Below are 17981 nucleotides of genomic sequence, written 5' to 3' on the forward strand. Positions count from 1 at the left end.
TCAGAATGGCAAAGATGTTTTTATTACAGATTATGTGAGCAGACTGCAGTTCCTTAAAGTGGTTTTAAAGGCATCTTGCACACGGTACTGATGTTTGAACATCAGCATTTCTGGACGTAATTTAAGGCAGTTATGTTGGGAATATTTGCATATATTTACTGACCCAGGAGATGATCAGAGACTGCAGACATGATACAAGAGATGATCAGAGACTGCGGACATGATACAAGAGATGATCAGAGACTGCAGACATGATACAAGAGATGATCAGAGACTGCAGACATGATACAAGAGATGATCAGAGACTGCGGACATGATACAAGAGATGATCAGAGACTGCAGACATGATACAAGAGATGGTCAGAGACTGCAGACATGGTACAGGAGATGATCAGAGACTGCAGACATGATACAAGAGATGATCAGAGACTGCAGACATGATACAAGAGATGATCAGAGACTGCAGACATGTGATATGAGGCTATAAGTCACTGCAATAGGAAAACATTGGTTTCTATTGAGCCACAAGTATGTCTCCCAGTAGTCAGCTCTATGGGGTCCGGTGGTGGGCTCTGGGGATCAGCCTGTCCCCTCCAATCAGTGAGCGGTATGTCTTCCTCCGGCCGGAGATGTAGGACCCCGGTCGGTCGGTCGGACACACAGCTCCCCGGCTCTGCCCAAACATGCCCTCCAGGCTCCTCTATAACTGACAGCCCGGACTGGGTATAAAACTGGCCCTATCAGTCACGTGCGTTAACGACAACCCGCCCCCTGCCTGCCATTGGCCGGCGGGTTTCCGCGACGTCACGACCCGATCAGCTGTTTGCAAACTGAGTTGTAGAACAACAAAAGCTTCAGTTGGGAGGTGAGAAGAGAACCGAGCGAGACGGGAGAGCTTCGCCCTTCTACCCGAGACCCTCACACCGTCCCCGCTACTGACCCCCGACCGCAACTACCTCATTACTAGAACGGAGACTACTGGAGCGGGATGTACTGAACTCCTTCACCCAGTGAGTAGCCGCGGTGTGTGGGAGAAGGGGGGAGGAATGCGCGGCGCGCGGCGCTCTCCAACCTGTACGGGGGGTAGAGGGGGGTTCTGTGGGGCGCGAGACACTCTCCCACCACACTTCTACGGGGCGCGCGGCGCTCTCCACCTCTACAGCGGATGGAATGTTCCAACGTTAGCGGCGCGCCTTACAGCGCTGAGTTCTGGGCTCTCTGTGTCACCTCCCGCTGCTGTGTGCTATGGGGGGGCCGTGTGTGTACGGGAGGGGGCATACTAGGGGATGCGGGGCTCCCTGCCTGTCTGTGCGGGTGACTGGCCAGCGCTGGCTTCTCAGGAGGAGCTGCCCCCTTTTCTTTGTGTGACACGGATGACGTTGTTGTGAGTTTAAGTTGATACTAGTAAGCTCCGCCCCCCGTGCCCGCCCACAGCCCTGACGCAATCTGTTGTCATTCTGTACAGAGCACGCCCACTGCCCTCCTCTCCCGATGTGACCTCAACTTGTTATAGGAGACGAGTTCACCCGACACCCGCCCGGTACACACCCGACACCCGCCCGGTACACACCCGACACCCGCCCGGTACACACCCGCCACCCGCCCGGTACACACCCGACACCCGCCCGGTACACACCCGGCCCAGATACATGGCTTGGTGTCCGCCGAGGAGGGATGTACATCGTATATTATAGGACGATGTACTCCTTTATTATTATTATTATTATTATTTCCTCAATGTCATTCTTTTTTATTTTTATATAGTATTTTTTTTATTTTGAATAATATTACAAAGTAAAATAAGTCATTTTGTTATCTATTTTATAATAATTTAAATTACTATTTGTATATTAACAACAAATAACAGAAATAATAATATATTGTTTTGTTGTGTTTTTTAAATTATAAGAACAAATAACAGAAATACAAAATTATTATTTATTATTATTATATTTCATGTAGTTTATTTATTTTTTTGTATTTTAATATTTTAAAATGTAGCACTAATAATATTTTTTTGTATAATCTAAAAAAAAATATTATTTTATTATTTTTGTTTATTATGCTTCTAAAGAAAAATAAAATGCATTGATTTACCTTATTAGCATTTTAATAATATTAATAATAATAATAATAATATTATCATCATCACAAAATAAGAATCTTTTTATTATACAAAAAAATGCTAATAATAAATTTTTTTGTATAATAAAAAGATTATTCTTATTTTGTGGTGAATATTTTTTATGCTAAATAAAAACAAACAAAATTAATACATTCATATTTTTTACTTTTTTTTATTTTGTATTTTAATAATAGTAGTAACAATTTAAAAATAATCATAGCAAAATAAGAAGAATCTTTCTATTTTGCAAACAAATATATTTTAATAATATTAATAAATGAGCATTTTAATTTGGTATAATATTAAAACAATTAATTATTATTTTTTTTTGTTGGCATTTTATTTAGTATTTTATTAGCATTATTAAAATGTATTATTATTGGCACTCATAGGTTGGTCTTAGTGGTGGTTAGAGCTGCACGATTCTGGCCAAAAAATGAGAATCACCATTTTTTTTTTTTTTTGAATAAAGATTACAATACTCGGTGTAACATCATCTTTCAGATTATACAAAAAATTGGGCTAACTTTACTGTTTCGTTTTTTCAATTCGTTAAAGTGTATTTTTTACCCAAAAATTGTCTTTGAAAGAGCGCTGCGCGTGTACGGTGTGACATAAAATATTGTAACAACCGCCATTTTATTCTTTCTGCTAAAATATATATATATAAAATGTTTGGAGGTTCTAAGTAATTTTCTAGCAAAAAATACTGATTTTAACTTGTAAGCAACAAGTGTCAGAAAAAAAAGGCTTGGTCTTTAAAGTGGATGTAAACCTGAAAATATATAATTTTTTTTTTTGTTGATGTAGTAATATAGGAGTATAAGATTTCCTATCAGTTGAGCCCAGTCTTTCCACACAGAGTTAATCCATCTCTGAGCAATCCTCTTTTATTGTTCAGTGAGAGAAATCTTGACAAACAGAGAAAAACTTTGTCAAATCCTCCCCCTTGCTGTGAGTGACAGGTGATTTACATATCATGTGCACTAGCCTAAGACATGCATTATTTTTTAATCCCCTCCCCCACTCCTTTCTTCAGCAGATCTGCAAGGATTGGCTGTTCCACACCTCACCATGATTGGGCATGCTGAAGTCATGTGGTTACTTTCCTGTCTTTTCACTGGATGTTAGAGATCATAACAGAAGTTCAGTTAGACATACACAGGAGAAAATGCATATTGACAAGGGGAGTGTAGAGGTGGACGGGGAGTCTACTGACATCACGACTCCACCCACCGAGCTCCAGACAACAGACCCACCCACAGAATCTGCAGTTTTTCAGTTCTAATAACAGACAGAGGGGAGACATTTGACAGGTAAAGATACATGCAGGAGGCATGTATATCCTTATAGATAACCCCTATGGCAGTAGTTTAGAAAGGATGACATTGGGTTTACATCCACTTTAACCACCTCCCAGCCGGCCACTGTACATATACAGCCGGGTGGGCATTTTCCTCCTGAGTGGACATTCAGGAACGTCCCTCAGAAGGAGGGGGATCACACGTGCCATCGCAGCGGCACAACTCCGATGCGCTCGTGTCACCCGGACAACGGCGCATCTCCAATCGGCAGGAGGGCTCTATGATTGGCCCTCCTGATCACATGATGACTGTGTCCAATCACAGCCGTCATGTGATGTAAATAGAGCGCCGGTTGCTAGGTGATCGGCTCTCCTTTCCTCACACGGAAATTGTCAGTGAGGAGAGGAGAGCGGATCGCTGAAGCCAGCCGGTGATCAGTGAGTATGAGCTGTTTTTTACACACTGATCACCGGCCCAGTGTCCCCATGCAATGTCTCCACACATATGTCTCCACACAGTAAAAACACCTGTCCTCCACATATGTGACACTGAAATCATATGTCCCAATGATCATGTGCACACACATGTCCGTGATCACACAAACCAATTATACACTTAACGTTTTTTTTTTTTTTTTTTTTTTTTTTTTTTACCAAAGACATGTAGCACAATACATTTTGGCTTAAATTTATGACAAAATTAGATTTTATTGGATTTCTTTTAAAACAAAGTAGAAAATACTATTTTATTTATTTAAAATTTCCACTTCTATATCGCAAAAAATAAAAAACTGATTTGTGTATAAATACCACCAAAAGAAAGCTCTATTTGTGTGAACAAATTGATAAAAATGTCATTTGGGTACAGTGTTGCATGACCGCTCAATTCTTATTGAAAGTGCAAGAGCGCTGAAAGCTGAAAATTGGCCTGGGAAGCAAAGGGACCAAAGTGCCCTGTATTGAAGTGGTTAACTGACCTCATTTGCAGACCAAAGTTCATTCCTTCTAAAAGAACCAAATGATACATAGTTTCTTTGTATCTCTCAGCGCTGAGCAATGTTGATAAACATTTGCAGGCTTTTTTTAAATTTTTTTTTTTTTTTGACAGCCCTGAGCAGAGAATGACTCTACACTTGTTACATAGAATCGTAAAAATGCAAGATCGAGATCGTGAGGGGGGTTGAATCAAGATTGCGACTTTTTTTTTTTTTTTCAATTAATCGTGCAGCTCTAGTAGTTGTAGTATATTTGGTTTTACTGAGGATGTATATGAGGTCAGGGTAAAGTGCACATACTACAGGAGTGTATTAGAAGTCCTAGGTGAATTCCTGCATAGATTATGAAGGGAGTGTACTATCACTTACATACTTTGAGGCCAACAGAAGGTGATGGATAGACATCTCTGGGTTATTTCTTGGTAGATTTAAAGGGAGCCCATGAGGACATAAATGTGATCTGGCATTTCCATCTCTTATCTCAATCTGCTGCAGAGAGAATGAAGTGTCTAATAAAGTTGTAATACAGTGTCTGGAAAAAGTATTCACACCCCTTGAAATTTTCCACATTTTATCATGTTACAACCAAAAACGTAAATATATTGTTTTGGGATTTTATGTGCTAGACCAACACAAAGTGGCACATAATTGGTTTTCAATTTTTTTTTTTTTTTACAAATATGTGAAAAGTGTGGCGTGCATTTGTATTCAGCCCCCCAGTCAATACTAAGGATGAGCTCCGGCATGTTCGCAAGCTGCACATGTAGAGCCCGCCAGGAAGTCGGAAATGTGCTGCGCTAATCACAAGCAGTGAGACATTTCCCAATGTGTGGCTGCAGAGATCAGGAAATGTTGCACTGCCTGTGATTAGCGCAGCACATTTCGGACTTCCTGGCGGGCTCAGCACGTGCAGCTTGCGAACACGCCGGAGCTCATCCTTAGTCAATACTTTGTAGAACCACCTTTCACTGCAATTACAGCTGCAAGTCTTTTTGGGGATGTCTCTACCAGCTTTGCCCATCTAGAGAGTGACTTTTTTGCCCATTCTTCTTTGCAAAATAACTCAAGCTCTGTCAGATTGGCTGGAGAGCGTCTTTTAACAGCAATTTTCAAATCTTGCCACAGATTCTCAATTGGATTTAGGTCTGGACTTTGACCTGGCCATTCTAACACATGAATATGCTTTGATCTAAACCATTCCATTGTAGCTCTGGCTGTATGTTTAGGGTCGTTGTCCTGCCAGACTCTTTCCATTTTCAGATGATGAATTGAACAGTGCTCCGTGAGATGTTCAAAGCTTGGGATATTTTTTTTATAACCTAACCCTGCTTTAAACTTCTTCAACTTTTACCTGACCTGTCTGGCGTGTTCCTTGGCCTTCATAATGCTGTTCACTAAGGTTCTCTAACAAATCTCTGAGAGCTTCACAGAACAGTTATATTTATACTGAGATTAAATTACACACAGGTGGACTCTATTTACTAATTAGGTGACTTCTGAAGGCAAGTAGTTCCACTAAATTTTAGTTAGGAGTATCAGAGTAAAGGGGGCTGAATACAAATACACGTCACACTTTTCACATTTATTTGTATAACATTTTGAAAACCATTTATCATTTTCCTTCCACTTCACAATTATGTGCCACTTTGTGTTGGTCTATCACAGTGTTTCTCAACTCCAGTCCTCAAGGCGCCCCAACAGGTCATGTTTTCAGGATTTCCCTCAAATGAACCAGCTGTGGTAATTACTAAGGCAGTGAAACTGATCAAATCACCTGTGCAAAATAATGGAAAGCCTGAAAACATGACCTGTTGGGGCGCCTTGAGGACTGGAGTTGAGAAACACTGGTCTATCACATAAAATCCCAATAAAATACATTTATGTTTTTAGTTGTAACATGACAAAATGTGGAGAATTTCAAGGGGTATGAATACTTTTCAAGGCACCGTATCTTAATTAAGAGTACCCGTCATCCCTTCGACTGAAATAAAGTCAAAGGATAACTTGGAAATCTTCACTTGTGCAAGTTTAAAGAAATCACACACACACACTAACTATACAGCAGTTCCTCCCTCTGGTAAATGTGTGTCCTTCTGCAGCCTCCTGTTGTAGGTGACGGGATATCACCGGATACTGCAGAAGCAGGACACATCATTCTCACCTAGGCATGAATGGAGGCTATTGTGAGGGGGTGGAGAAACAGCAGTACCCTGATCTGTCCAGTGGATGGCTGTGCAGAGGGGTGTGCCAGCACAAGTCTAATCATTAGAGGACAAGCAGGCTTTTAATAGGAAAGCAGAGAGACTGACAAGAACACCAGGGATTTCATACAAAGGAAGCAATACAAAGAGAACAGGATACTTTTCATACAAGTATATGGTACAGCAGGCTCATATCAGGAATATGAAATGTTGGGGTAACAATTTGTTTAATATCCATAAGTAATTGGGGACTTGATTATAGTGAATGAGACTCATGCGCACATATGGGAACAATTTCTGAAGGTTCGGGGGGAGGGGGTCTACGTCTACACAATGGCTGCTCAGATGCTATGAACAGCATGTTCAAAGTGTTTATACAGATATAATATGCAGAAAAAGCTTTCAATAAGTGCACAGCTGAGATTAAAGAAAAACAAAAACTATGATGGTGCCTACTATTCCTGCTTTATCTCATAGGATTCCAAGGATGATTTTCTTGGTATAATCCATAGAAAAACAGAAGTTTAGACTAAACAATACCCTGCCTTTTAAATGCTGCCTCCTCACTGCATTGCAAATAACTTTGTATAAATGGCAACTAATGCATTTTTTAAAATCTGTTTTTCTATGTGGTCATGTGATGGCAAAGCCTTGCCTCCTCTTTGGTAGGTGTGTGGCTGGTTGGAGGGAAGCACCCCCCCCCAATGTGGTGACGTGACCTGGGGCCTTGCTGTCACATCACCACCAAGAAAAATGAGGCAGAAAAGGTATTTAAATGGCAGCGTATAGAGAGGCAGCATTTCACCCGAAGGGCCCGTTCACACTAAAATGCAGTGCAGGAAAGCCGCGTTCTGGTGAGGCTTCCCGCACCGCATGCAATTTCACTGCCCTTGCGATCTGCTGCGGGGATCAGTACAAAGTTTAACACCTTAAACACAGGTCGCAGACAGTGTGTTTGCCCGCACCAGATCCCATGCTACAAAAGTGCACAAATGCACAGCCTGGTTTGCTATGCATTTGAAAAAGTGCATGTGTTATGGAAATGATTAAGAGCTCTAATCGAGCTCAAGGTTATCTGCTGCTGTCTCTAATTTAAAAAGTGTTGATATGCATGCATATAAAAGTAAACACACTGAGACACGCTCAGTTTCGTTACCGTTACACTTCTAATTTATTCAAGGCGGTGTTAATGTTTTATACACACAAATACGTCATTGCTATGTCAGTCTAATAGGTACATCTCATTGGTCAAGATAGAAAAGAAGATGGATAATTTTCATAACGAGGTTTGGCTCTCTTTGTTCTTATCTCCAGTTCCGCGTTCTTCTGTGTGTGGGAGGTAGGGGGTACACGCCATTTTGAGAAAATATAGGAACAGAGCAAATCTGTATACTTATATAATGAGTAAGGAGAAAAATATGTATGCACATAAGAAAATAGACATTTTCAGATTACTATTATTATTATCTACATCACATTCCTTCACAATCCCCCCTAAAATGACTATTTTCTCTTTTCTGTCCCTAATACTAAAGGTCCTACTTTTTAGCCTGGCCCTTCTCCTCAGCAACTCTTTTAGGCTGTATATAGAATTGGGCAGCAACTGTTCACTTCCCTCCTCGATACAGCTGGAGAGGTGCAGTCAGGCGCTATCTATCCCTATAACCCTATAGGATTGTGAGATTATGGACAGGGAGTGACTGTAGAGGAGTGAAGGGTTTGTCATCTTCCATCATAAGGGGGTCCTCTTCTTCTTGGTGGAGAAATGTAGGTGTGCTATTGTCTACAGCCTTGCTCATTAACTTTTTTACAAAAGGTAGAATACAGCATATAATCAGGGCTAAAAGGACCAGGATTATTAATACCGTTACCCGTATCTGGGCGAGCACCTTCTGCCACCCACTCATCCAGCTAAAATATTGGTCCCATGGGTCTGTGATACCTGAGTTCTTCTTCAACTCTAGTGACAGATCTTCTAATTTCTTTATAGCTAAAGTAACCTTACCATTTGGGCCAATATTATCAGGAATGTATGTACAACAGGTTCCCGTTTTTTCCTATGATTTTACAAAACACCTCCTTTCCCAGATAACACCATGTCTAAGGCCATCCGGTCCTGGAATGTCATGTAGGAAGTGGGGGCTAACTGATCAGAAATTCCCTGGAGGGCATCTTTAGAGTAATTTACAAATCTCTGTTGGTTATAATATGTGTAGTGTCAGGTCACCTAGAGGCTGGGTGACAGATGCACACCGTTGGGATCAGGAGTGCACCGCAAGGTAGTGGACCCTAGCACTGACTGCTGCGGATTGTACCTTGGGAGGTTCAGGAAGCAGGTCTACTGGATCACTGACACAGATCCCACTGGGAGCTAGAACATAGATTCCCCAGGGCGCGGAGTCTAAGAGCCAGCAGGTGTTCACCAGAGCCTCTAGTGGTGAGGATGGACTGCGCTGCAGTCTGGCTCCAGGTCGCGGCCCCCAGGGTCTCACAGCTCACGCTCACGGTAGACTACAGGAGATGAGGAAGGAGGGAGCTGGCTGGAACATCAGGGTCACAGGCAAACAGGGATGGTCGGGAACAGGCCAGAGTCGGTAACAGGAATCAGATGTAGGAAACACAGCAAGTACACATAGAGGCTAACACACAGTGGTTGATCAGCACTGCTGGCTTGCAGTGCACAGGATAATATAGGGTTCCCTGATAGGGCCTGGGGTGGGGCCATGCTTAGAGGGGAGGTTACAAAAGCAGTCAGGTGAGGGTCAGCTGGTCTCTAGAGATGAACACATGGAGACAGGTAAGCTGATCGACAAACTCTATTGCATAACCATGACATGTAGTTAATTCAATCTACATTCTTGCTGACAGTTGCTATGGGGATCAAAGACTCAAAACCAGCTTTTACCTGATCCCTGCCTTTAAACTCATCAGGGACCCCCCTTGTAACCCCTATGACATGTATGTATACATGAGGATCAAAGCTTCCGGAGAGAGCTGCTCGCTTCCTCCTCTGACTGTGTGCTGGGTCAGTGCATGTATCAGGGGTATCTTTGGTTAGGATATGGGGGCTTTCTATTTTCATCTTTTTTGTCTAATGCACTCTGTGGTCGCCCAGTCTGGCCCTGTGTTCCAACCCACTGGCCCCCACAGAAACCACAACTCTGTCCCCAGTAACTGTATGTATGGCATACATATATGTCCTTACCGTCAGGGATATCACTGTACCAATGGCATCACCATGAAGGGTCAAACGGACAAGGTACTATGTCACCGTAATCTAAGGTAAAGGTGGTCACATGTGTACCTGAAGAGTTACACCAAAACGTAATTATGTTATCATTTTTGTGATGGCCACCTCCTGGGCCCCTCCCCCCTAGATCAAACAGAAAAAGGATATGCAGCACCCGAAAACACGCTCTCCTGCAGTGATAAGCGTGCATTCAGGTGTTCTTCCTGGCCAACTTGACTGAGGTGGCTGTGGTCAGCAAAACTTGGAATGGACCATCATAACTTGGCTCAAGGATCTCCAGACAGTAGTTGGTGTGTTCCTGTATCTAATTCAGGATCTGGAATGGAAGAAAACACCTGGACATGCATTCAGGTTAATTCTCGTGATAATGTGGTTACATAATTAGTCAACACATCAGACTGTAACTGTAACTGTTGTGGAAAGTAACAACCAAGTCTGGGGGCTGAACCAAACAAAATTTCATAAGGGGATAGGGCATGTTTCCCCTGGGGGTGTGTCTGACACTGAACAGGGCAATGGGCTAACTGTCTGGCCAACTCATGTTAGTCTCTTGGGCCATCTTTAACATCCTGTTTTTAGTGTCCCATTCATCCTTTCTACCTTCCCGCTACTTTGAGGGTGGTATGGGATGTGTAGTGCCAACTGAACCCCCAGTGCTGCCCAAATCTCTTTAGTAAGGGTTGTTGTTAGGGCTGGTCCCTGATCTCTCAATATCACCTCTGGGACCCCAAATCTACATACTATCTCACTCAGTAATTTCTTAGCTGTGGTCCTGGCAGTCATGACCACTTCCACTAGGGCGTATTCGAATCTGCCACTTCTTGGCACTTGAGAATGATCAATTTGCATCCTCTGGAATGGGGTATAGGGCTTTTGCCAGGTGCTTCTTCTGTGCATTCTGGGTTACATTTGGTGCAGATAATGCATGATCTGCAGAAGCTGTCGGTCAGTGGAGTAACTCTTGGTGCAACACTTGTTGATAAGAGAGTTCATAAAAGTCTTTGTCAAGTGGGCAGCTCCATGTGCCCATTGCACCACGGCTGGGTACATACTCCTGAGTAGACAAGGCTTCTTGTTGCACTCGAATAGTCCATTTCTGAGAGTTGCTCCTTTTCTCCATTTCCAGCTTTCCTTCTTATCCGGACTTGTTGTTTCCTGTAGTTCTTTTAGATAAACTCTGTCCACTGGGAAAGTCTGTAAGGTAAGCACGGGGTGGTTTTCTTCTACCACCCTGCTGTCCACTTCCCGCGGACCACCAGCTGTCTGTTTAGCAGCTGTATTGGCTCGATGATTGTCTTAAGCTTCCTTTGAGTTCATTTTGTCGTGTGCTTTTACTCAGAATAGTCACTTGGGTTGGGAGAAGCAAGGCATCAATCAATTTTTCACAGGTGTTCCTGCAGCCATCAGGAATCCTCTGTTCTAGATAACACCATAATCATGGGCAATGTTGAAAGCATATCTTGAGTCCATATAAATGTTGGCTCTTTTTCCCTCTGCCCATTTACGTGCTGTAGTAAGTGCTTACAGCTCTGCCTCCTGTGTAGACATCACTGGTGGTAAGGCTTCAGCTTGTAGAACAGTGTTTTCAGTGGTGACCGCGTGTCCTGTGTGGTCATGGGGTGACAAGCCAAGACTCTACTCCTCCTTTTCCCCCCTCGAGAAGTGGAAGAAGGGTGGTAGGGTTCAGTGTTGGATCTTGGTTGAATATGGCAACAACGTCATGGGGAACAAGCAGAACGAGGCAGTGTCCGAGGACCAAGTTCAAAGTTTTGTCAAGCAAGGCTTGTGTAGCAAATCCAGCTCGCAGACACAATAGGCCTCCTCTTGCTACCGCATCCAGCCGACAGGAATAATATCCTATGGGGCGTAGGCTGATGCCGTGTGATTGGGTGAGTACACCTGCAGCATGTCCCAGACGTTCGGATACAAAGAGCTTGAGCGTTTTGTCGTAGGCTGGGAGCCCTAGCGCCGGGGGTGGCGCACTCAAGGGTTTCAAACTTTAGATATTTCTTCAGGAGACATCTGGAAGGGTCTGATTGCAGAGCATCAGTAGGAAGGCTTCTGGAATCCATGCTCTGCACTAGGAAATTAGTCCAAGGAAAATGACAGGTGTTGAGCACCACTGCAATTTGGGCTTTGAGGCTCTGCAGCCCTGGTTGGCAAGATAGCACAACAGGCTTTCTGAGGTGACTTCAACAGGGGGTAAGTCAGCTGCACAAAAGAGAAGGTCATCAACATGTTGGAAGAGAATCACTTCCGGGTGTTCCTTTTGTCATGTGTTAAGGATGATAGCCATAGCTTTTGCAAACTGGCTTGGAAAGTTCTGTGCCCCTTGTGGCACAACTGTTTAGGTATGTTGCCGTTTCTTTCCGTGGATGAATGCGAAAAGGTACCAGCAGAAGGGGTGAGGGTGGACACTGAAGAAAACGTTTGTAAGGTCCACCTCTGTGAGGTATTTTGCAGTCAAAGGCATCCACAGTAGGTACCTTTAAGTTACCGTTGTCTCCCGGTCCTGTGGACCATAGGCACGCAGGGATTCTGTCAAGTACTTCCTGCAGTATTGAACTTGAAGTTTTTTTTTTTTTTTTTTTCATTAAGTGTCATCAGGAGAGGCAGAGAACACAAAGCAGATGAGTCTTCTAAAGATAGGGGAGTATGTAACTTCACCCCCCTTCAGGCGTGTCCTGATTGAGGCCTGTAGTCTGGACAACACATCAGCTCCTAGTAGATTCAAGGGACATGTAGAGGACACCACAAATCTGGCAAGCAAATCAGGAAGTGGAAAGGAAAGAATTATTAGGCAGGTTCACCGCTCTCAACACACTTTTGGCTGCACCCCTGTCAATGAGGAAAGTGGTAGGTTTTTCGTCTGGGACATCTTGGGGCTCTGCATTCTTTTTTGAAGTGACCCCGTTTCCCACAGTTGTAACAGGTGATCCTTTCCCTGGTATTGGGCAGTGGTGGTGGACTAGTGTAGGTGGGATCTTCGTCATGGGTTACCATGAGGGGCGTTGGTTTTTTACCTTTTTGATTTTCTATACCTCTGGCCACCAACAATAAATCAGACATTTTCATTGAATGGTATTCAGGGCGGGCCACCATCAGGCCTTTTCTGATATCCTCTCTGAGCCCTGAAACAAAAGCAGTTGATAACATGTGTGTGTGTGCCTTTATGAGTCTAGCATGATACTTCTTCACAGACTCCCCTTTATCTTGGGTAATATCTTGGATTGTGGTCTTCTGATCCGTCAACTTCTCCTTTGCCCAGTCGTGGAGTTGTGCACAGAACTCCACGCCTGAGGTGTAGGAAGTGGCACTTGTCAGGCAGGCATCATTGAAGGCCATCTGCATGACTGGCCAAAAGACATATCCTGCTTTGATTTGGCATAGGCTGATCAAGTCTCTCCAGGCAGCTGAGTAAGTTTCTTGTATTTGCACTATCCTGTGGTAGAAGGGAATTGGCTGCTTCTCTGGGTCAGGCAGACTTGTCACTAAGGCCGCTGCTTGTGATAGAGTAAAAGCGACATACATCACTGGTGCCCCTTCTGGTAACCGAGACTGTTGTTGGGGCAGGGGCTGACAAGAGGCACTGTTCTTTACGGTTGCCAGCATGTGTTTGAGATCCTCTCGGAACTGAGAGTCTGGAGCCGGATTGGGGGTTAAATCAGTGGGTGGCCTTGCTGCCTGCTGTCGGGCTTCCCACTCAGATGCTTCTTCATCATTAACATATCCAGCCTGGGAATGTGATGCTCCCGTATTGGGGAAGACAGGTGTGTGGTATGAACCATCTTGGTCTAAAACAGGGAGGGCTGGGTACAAGCTGTTTAAGCTTACTGGGTGTACCAAGATGGCCGCCGGCAGGAAGTGCACTGGACTGGGTAGAAAGTGAAGGGATGGGTGCACTAAGATGGCCGCCGGGCTGAGTTGTCACAGTGGGTTGTGCTTGGGTGGTGAGAAAGGAGTGGTTGTTAGACGGAGGGCAGTGCTGTCCCTCCCCTCCTTTGTTTCAGGTTCCAACATATTATCAGTTTTGTGATAAACATACATAATACAATCGCCATCTTTCTTAACTTCCTTTATCCAATTTTCTTTATCACACAGGATTTTTCTCCCTGTTTCTTCTGCAACATAACTTTCGTCACTTCTTTCAACTTTGTTAACTATTTCAACATCTTCTTCTCTCCTTCTTTACAATATCACTTTCTGTTTCTCGGCTAACGGCTTGAGAGGGGAATACATACAACCAAGGAGTTAATATTTTTCTCAGCGTTCTTATCAGCAAATTCCTTCGGTGGGAGCTCATAAGACTAATGTACGATTAATCTCAGAACAAGAACAAACACATTAGGGGTAGTGAGGAGCAACGGCCCGCGACCCAACAGATCTCCCGGGCAGCCCCCCTCCGACTTTAACCAGTCCCCACCCCCTCTCGTGTATATAGCAAACAATAAACCACAAATACAATCACGACAGGACATTACACCTGCCACTCTCTGAACCGTAAAGCCTCAGCAGGCTAAGATAAACGCAAGGGCAGACCACCCTGCAAAAATAAACCCGTTTATAGACGTTTTTCTACAGCTCTACACCAAGAGGCCGACAACTCTTCTTGGGGTGAGTCCTCTGTAACGCTTTCAGACTGCAAAGCCAGCAGCTGAGATAACTCTCAAAGGTTCCTTGAACCTAGAGTACACCTGTCTATAAACGACTGCTACAAAAAAACTATCTCACTCCAGAGGCCAACAGCTCGTCTGGAGATGAGACCATACATTCACGCATGTAGCACTTTTAGACTGCTGAGTTTCGTAACCCAAAGAATGACAGACAGTGAACAAAAAATACAGTCAGCAGAAACCCATTGGCAGGTTCGTTAAACAACCTCAGGCGAGGAAATACCTGCCTCTAAGACAGTCTCAGCATACCGACAGAATCCAGCCGTCAACCGAAAGATAAGAGAGTCGTACAGTGGTAAAAATATCAATCAACTCACCGGTACTGTTAGGGCTGCGCAAACCCCACTCTCATTAATCAGTTAACGCCCGAATGCTTGTCGCGGTATAACTTCGACCGTAGCCTGAGATCCCGGGTTTCGGCACCAACTGTTATGGAAATGATTAAGAGCTCTAATCGAGCTCAAGGTTATCTGCTGCTGTCTCTAATTTAAAAAGTGTTGATATGCATGCATATAAAAGTAAACACACTGAGACACGCTCAGTTTCGTTACCGTTACACTTCTAATTTATTCAAGGCGGTGTTAATGTTTTATACACACAAATACGTCATTGCTATGTCAGTCTAATAGGTACATCTCATTGGTCAAGATAGAAAAGAAGATGGATAATTTTCATAACGAGGTTTGGCTCTCTTTGTTCTTATCTCCAGTTCCGCGTTCTTCTGTGTGTGGGAGGTAGGGGGTACACGCCATTTTGAGAAAATATAGGAACAGAGCAAATCTGTATACTTATATAATGAGTAAGGAGAAAAATATGTATGCACATAAGAAAATAGACATTTTCAGATTACTATTATTATTATCTACATCACATTCCTTCACACATGTGCTACTTTTGGTGCAGTACAGTGTGATTTTAGTCCAGTGTTCCTGTGTGATTCACACGCAGTTTCTAGTGTAAATAGGCCCTTAAAATGTTAGTTTTTGTTTAATTAAAATAACAGGTCTTTGCTTACCTTCTCTGTGCAATGCTTTTGCACAGAGCAGCCCGGATCCTTCTCTTCTGGGGTCCCGCACCAGTGCTCCTGGCCCATCCTCTTCAGCAGGTGCCCCTACAAAATGCTGCTTTCCATGGGGGCACCCGTGTGTGCTTGCTCCTGAGCCACCCTGCATCTATTGACAGAGTGGGTGGCTTAGCCCCGCCAACCGCGTCACACCATTTGGTTTGTCACCAGAGGTAACCAATGGCTGCTATCAATCTAAGGTGAAAAACCTTAAGGCTTTAGAAACACTTTTAAGATCATGTTGTGCTGCCTGCTTCCTTCCCCTTACCTCTGTTTTTTTGTTTAATGAATGTTTTATTGAGGTAAAAGTAGAGGGTATTCAAAACGGTATGCCCAACAGACAAATGGGCATCAAAAATATAGCGATGTTAACATTTACAGTGAAGTCAAAGAAAATGTGTGGACATCCATCTCGTAGAGACAGAAATAGCAATACCACAATAGGACTCCATTAAATTAGGCAGTATCCCATAAGGAGGAGGATAAGAGAATATTATATGCAGACAAAGAAAGACTATAGGAAAAGGAAATGAAGAAAGGAAGTGGGAGAAGGGGATCGAACAAGGAAAGGCATTGGTCTTGGTAGAGATATTCAGAAATAAACATGGAAAGCTCTGGAGTAGTGAATAGACAACAATGTCAATCATGTTTAGACTTAACCTCTGTTACAATTTGACTATTAATAATAATATTTATTTTTAATTTAAGCTTTTATTTGTGCTACAAAGCAGCACTTCAGTGTTTCTCACCTAATCAGCAATTCCAATTTTTTTTTCTCCTCCTGTGCATGCGCAGATGTGCTGCAAAGCTTCGGGGGGGTCCCTTGCGCGCACACACAATGGTTTCCATGCATGCACAAAGATGGCAATCGGAAGTCCTAAAATTTCCTGGTCTATGCACATGCGGGGAAAGTCATCTGTATGTGTGCAGACAGGCCTTGCCAGGAACTGAAGGCTGTACTAGGCCTGTCAACATATCTAGTCATGTGCTATAATGCCCGATCTCCATCCAGCGATGTGCATAAGAGCAGCGGCTCTCCCAGGTCTTTCTTGTCATTGGCTCACACGGCAGCAGGAGCCATTGGCTGCTAATGAGGAGAGCGTGAGGGGAGGGAGGGGGCGGAGTGTGTGTGAGAATGGACACAGAGTGCACCTTGGGAGCGAGTCAGCTCAAGTGTTCCCATAGCAAGAGGCTTGATATTGGGGGGGCACACGATAGGTTGGAGGAGCCAGAAGTGCTTTCAGGGGCCCCAAAAATAAGAGGATCTGGACTGCTCTGTGCAAAACTATTGCAAAGAGCAGGTACGTATATGTTTGTTCAAATAAAAAAAATCCTTTAGAATCACTTGTGGAGAAGAGTTTGCACACTTGGTTTGCCTGGATATAGGTGTCAGAATCCTGGGAGCTCCGAGAAGGAATGATTCTGCTAATCAGTTGTAGAACTTTCCCAGCTGGCCTCTAGTATATAATACCTGAAGAATCACAATTTGCTAGGTGTAAAGAAAACAAGCTTCCCTTTGTCTGGTTATGTGGAAAATGATGGCAGTACTTGGCACTAAGTAGGCAATTGATTCCATCTATTTCTTTGGCCAGGTTCCTGAAATTAAAAATAAAATAATCCATGTTTATTGAGGCACATAAGTCCCAAGCTGCCCGAAAAGAAATGCTTTTCAGATTGCCACTTTATGTATTTATAGCTGACCAAGTTTCTGAAAAACAAGCCAATCTGTACATTTCTGTAAGTTTTCTGAGAAGTCGTTCTATTTATTTGTCTTTTCTCCTGTGGGCTTTGTGGCTTTTTTTTTTTTTTTTAATATTTAGGAGGTCCGCTGGTGAACCCGATCCACATTCCTTGTATACACCAGGGCTGTTTAAGGAGCAGGTGCCTCTGCCACCCCAGCAGCCTCTGGGGGGGGGGTTCATTTATTTATAAAGTGGGGGTGGTATGTCCTATTTTCTGCTTGGTAGTCCATTCCCCCTAAAACTCATATTTCAACTTTAATTAGGTACAGAATAAGTGGCACTAAAGTTTGGTTTAAAAAAAAAAAAAAAAAAATCAGCCAAAGTACGTATTTAACAAAGTAAGTGTTTGTTACAAGCAGACAGGAATACACCGTAATAAACCACTTAAAGTGGTTGTAAACCCTTACAGACCACTTTGACCTACAGGTAAGCCTAGATTAAGGCTTACCTGTAGGTAAAAGAAATATCTCCTAAACCTACATGGTTTAGGAGATACTTGCAAAAAGACAGGCAAAGCTGCGCCGTAGACAGCGGCGCGCAGGCGCACTGAGCATGCCGCTGCTAACGGTTATATGCGTTAGTGGCGGCTCCCGTGCGCATGCGCGGGAGTGACGTCACCGCGGCTCCGG

The 17981-nt window shown here is 43.6% G+C and overlaps 1 protein-coding gene across 2 annotated transcripts in view; it reads left to right on the forward strand.

Moving 5' to 3' along the window:
• Positions 1–787: 787 nt before the first annotated feature.
• The window catches only part of TP53INP1 (tumor protein p53 inducible nuclear protein 1), a 33440-nt gene continuing 16246 nt past the window's right edge, over positions 788–17981 (forward strand). Inside the window, exon 1 of one of the 2 annotated variants that reach the window (XM_073631990.1) lies at positions 788–865. The gene's annotated coding sequence lies outside the window, so the exon portion shown is untranslated. Of the gene's footprint in view, positions 1011–17981 lie in introns of both variants that reach the window. The other variant, XM_073631989.1, reaches the window with a different exon arrangement.

This window comes from Aquarana catesbeiana, linkage group LG05, assembly GCF_042186555.1.
Source record: "Aquarana catesbeiana isolate 2022-GZ linkage group LG05, ASM4218655v1, whole genome shotgun sequence".
In the NCBI taxonomy this organism is placed as follows: Eukaryota; Metazoa; Chordata; class Amphibia; order Anura; family Ranidae; genus Aquarana; species Aquarana catesbeiana.